This window comes from Corapipo altera, unplaced genomic scaffold (assembly GCF_003945725.1).
Source record: "Corapipo altera isolate COAL_440 unplaced genomic scaffold, ASM394572v1 61088, whole genome shotgun sequence".
In the NCBI taxonomy this organism is placed as follows: domain Eukaryota; kingdom Metazoa; phylum Chordata; class Aves; order Passeriformes; family Pipridae; genus Corapipo; species Corapipo altera.
In genome coordinates, this window is record NW_020885879.1 from 1 (window position 1) to 3,502 (window position 3,502).

The window sequence follows — 3,502 nt, forward strand, 5'->3', positions numbered from 1 at the left end:
GGGGCCTCTCCCGGAGGGATGTGCGGCACGGCGGGGAAAGCGCCTGGAACTTTGTGTTGCGTGCGCGAGTGTTTTCCCGCTGTCTTTGCGCAGGAACTGCCCGGGGGCTGCCGGCCAGAGCCCCCCGAGGATGGGGCTTCCCCCGAGCACGGGGGCAACCGCAGCCACCGGTGGGACCGGGTCAGCCTGCGGGAAGGTTTCCTGATTGCTCCTGTGCCCAAAGCAACTGTGCCTCGTTCCCAGAGACTCTGCCTGGGCAAGCCCGGCTCAGCAGAGCAGGAGGAGAGGCTGCACGGGAGGACGAGCCCGGCCAGGAGCAGGACACAGGACAGCCCCGGGAGAGGTGACACGGCAGGGGCTGTGCGGTGAGTGCTCTGACACGGGCTGGGCTGGGGGATCTGTGCTGGGAGTGTGCGGCAGGATTGGGCCCCTTGTGGCTTTGGGGAGGTGAGAGCGCTTGGCCGCTGGGTTTATGGACCGGGGAAGCTGGGGGGCGTTTAGGGGTGCGTTGTGCTGGGCGGCAGGGGCCGGGTAAGCCCCTTACCTGCTGGGTGACCCCGGGGGGAGCCGTGGCAGGGCTGCGGGGCTGGTGCTCTCTGGGTGTCTCAAGTTTTGCTTTGGAATTCCAAACCCTTTCCCTGTGCAGGGTTACGAGGCAAAGACAGCTTTAACTTGGTTTTTTTTGGTGCTGCATTAATGCTTGTTGTTCGTTCTGTGTCGGTTTCCAGCCTGGCTCGTGGTTTCCCCTGGTGCTGGGGAGTGGAGGCGAGTTGTGCTTCCTGCTGGGAGAGAGAACGGCCTTGGGAAGCTGCTCCATGACCCACAGCTGTGCCGAACCCGGGAGTTGGTCCAGGTAAGAGCAGGGCTTGTACTGCTAGTGAGGAGCTGGGTTTTGCTGTTGGCAGATAGAATATGCCCGTGCCTTTAAATGCAAGGACAGGCAGAAGCTGGGAGGGATCCTGAGCAGGTTTGGTGGCACGACAGCAGTTTGAAAAGACCTTGACTGTGGGAGAAGTGTCCAGGAAAAATGATTCCTTTTTGGCAGGGAGGCAGTTTGCAAGGACAGGGGGGTTGCTGTGCTCTCTAGCAAAAATAGTCCCCTTGGGATGTCCAGGGTGAGGAAATGTTGGCCACGTGTGGGCTGGAGCAAAGGTGTGTGGGTGCCTGTGTGTGACACCCGTGGGTGTGCCATTGGAGCTGCCAGGGAGCCAAAAAGGGCACAGTTGTCTGAAAAAGGTGAAAGCTCGACACCAGCACCAAAGGAGATGCAAATTTTCCCCCTCTTGGTTGCAGACTTCACAAAGCTCCCAGAAAAGGAAGTTTTAAATTCCAACTCACCTTTATGCTAAAGGTTTCCTTGCTCTCTCAGCAGGATGTCGAGTGCCACCGTGTCCCTGAGGTCACCCTTTCTGCTGTTGGGAGAGCACGAGGTGCATGGAGAGGATCCCCAGGCATCTGCAGGCACAAGAGACTCGTACAACTGCAATTTTCCTACAGCCCTCGTGAGAGGGACTTTCAGGGTACTCTTGGGAATGTGTCAGCTCTCCTGCTGGAGCTTTTCTATGGAATATTTGAACACAAAGAGTAAAACTAAAGTCAGTTTTGTTCTGGAGTATGTTACACTTGTGCAAAGCTCCTTCTCTCTGTTTATTTTCTGTTCTGGAAAGCACATTTTGGGGTTCCTGGGCACTTCCTATTAAATGATTCCGTGAAAATAATATTGTACTGAAAGGAAAAAGGAGCTGTCTATGGGAGGTCAGATGTCCCTGATAAAAGCTTTATGTATTTTCACTCAGTGAGCTTTTAAAATGTCTTACAGTGTGTAGGAATGCCTGGCTTCTAAAACTCACCAGCTGAGTCTTAGAGGCTTCTTTGAAGAGCTGTTTTCAGGCAGCAGAATTGGCCCCCCAGCAGGGACTCTGTGCCTGCTCTCCCGTGGCTCCAAGGGATCTCTGGGCCTTCACGCCGGCACCGAGATTTTCTCGGGAAGGGCCTCAGATCCCCGGACCAGTCTGGGACACAGGCAAGATCCCCCTGCCTTTAGAAACGAGGCCTTCTTGTGGCTTCCTCCCCGTCCACGTTGGTGGGTTCCCAAGAAGGCCTCTTGAAATGCCTTTTGGGCTGTGCATTGAAGCCTTGGGAGCAAATTGGGCCCCCTGGAGGGACAGTGCTGTTGGTGCCCCCCGGGCTGGGGCACCCCGAGGACTCCAGCGCGCACCGAAAGGATTATTCGGGGAGATCCTCGGGGTGCCCGGCCCTGGGGAGCTCAAAGCAAGGTTCCTGCAATGGATTCAGGCATTGCTGAGAGTATCCCAGGGGTACCTGTCCCTGCTAGACAAGGAGCTCTCTAATGGACTGTAATTGGGTTCTAAAAGTGGTGCTCCATGTGCCAAAGCAGTGTGGGATTGGGATTAAGAAATGAGCAGTGATGGTACAATTGGCTGTTTACTCTTGAATGTAATGGTAAGAGCTGCAGGAGTGCAAGGTGTGTGTTCCAGTCCCCAGCATTTGGTTTGCACATGTCCTGGTCAGACACAGGTCCAACTTCCTCAGTCCTTAACAAAACAGCAGGAGAATTAAGGACTGGCAGTGTTAAGGTGATTGGTGTGACAGGGGTTAAACTGGGGAAAAAAAACATTGGGGAATTCCTCAGTTGCCCTTTTTGCCAAACTTTCCCAAACTTGTGCTCAGAGATGGTTGATTGGAAAAGTTGAGGCAGAAATGAAATTGCAAACTGGGGATATTGAAAGTGTAATTCCTGAAACTGAATGTGTCAAAGCAGCAGCTCTTGTTGTGCAGGGAATAACTCCTGTCAGCAACAAGGTCCCAACTGAAGCGCAGCTGCAGTTGTTCCTGTGGAACTCCAAGAAAGTGGAAGAGGGCAGGACCTGTAGGTATTACCCCTAATCTGGATCTGTACTGGAAAGGCAAACCCAGTATCCATTAAAATCAGAATGCCAACTTGGATTGGTTGCAGTAACAGCTAAATTTGCTCCTCCTGGTTTGCTTGTAGAATGTGAATGCAAGAACCTGCCGAGAAACCAATGGCCAAGATGATTGATGAGTGCAAGACCTGAGAGAACCACGTTGAATGACAACCTTGAGCAGTTTGCAGTATTGGATTTAAAAGATGGCCTTTGCTGCATCTCCTTGAGCAAGGAAAGCCAGGAAAACTTTGCTTTTGAAGGAGAAAATCTGGCAAGTGGGAATGAAGAAAAGCAGCCACCTGACTCCTCCCTGAGCCCCAGACAGCCCATGAACTGCCTTCCTGGGAATGGTAGGACGGGGTGGACTCTGGATTGCTCCCTCTGGATGTGTGGTAAGACCACTATGCCAACCTTTCCAACAGCCCGTAAGCATTTGGTGCCTTGGCTGGATGGTGCAAAGGCAGCATTTAAGCAGCTAAAGCATTCCCTGAGGAGAGCTCTGGGTCTGCCAGATGTCTCAGACCTGTTGGAAGCATCTTTGGTGGGGAGGGCAAACAAAGGACAAGGTGTGCAGT

At 53.4% G+C, this 3,502-nt stretch overlaps 1 long non-coding RNA gene across 3 annotated transcripts; it reads left to right on the plus strand.

The window, feature by feature from the left end:
• Positions 1-859: 859 nt before the first annotated feature.
• On the plus strand, positions 860-2,626 carry LOC113940865. 3 transcript variants are annotated; one of them, XR_003525549.1, is made up of 2 exons: positions 860-1,152; positions 1,370-2,626. It is a non-coding gene; the product is annotated as an uncharacterized LOC113940865 (long non-coding RNA). The 3 variants fall into 3 exon arrangements; XR_003525550.1 differs by having other exon boundaries at positions 860-1,115; XR_003525551.1 differs by having other exon boundaries at positions 860-1,115; positions 1,373-2,626.
• Positions 2,627-3,502: the final 876 nt, after the last annotated feature.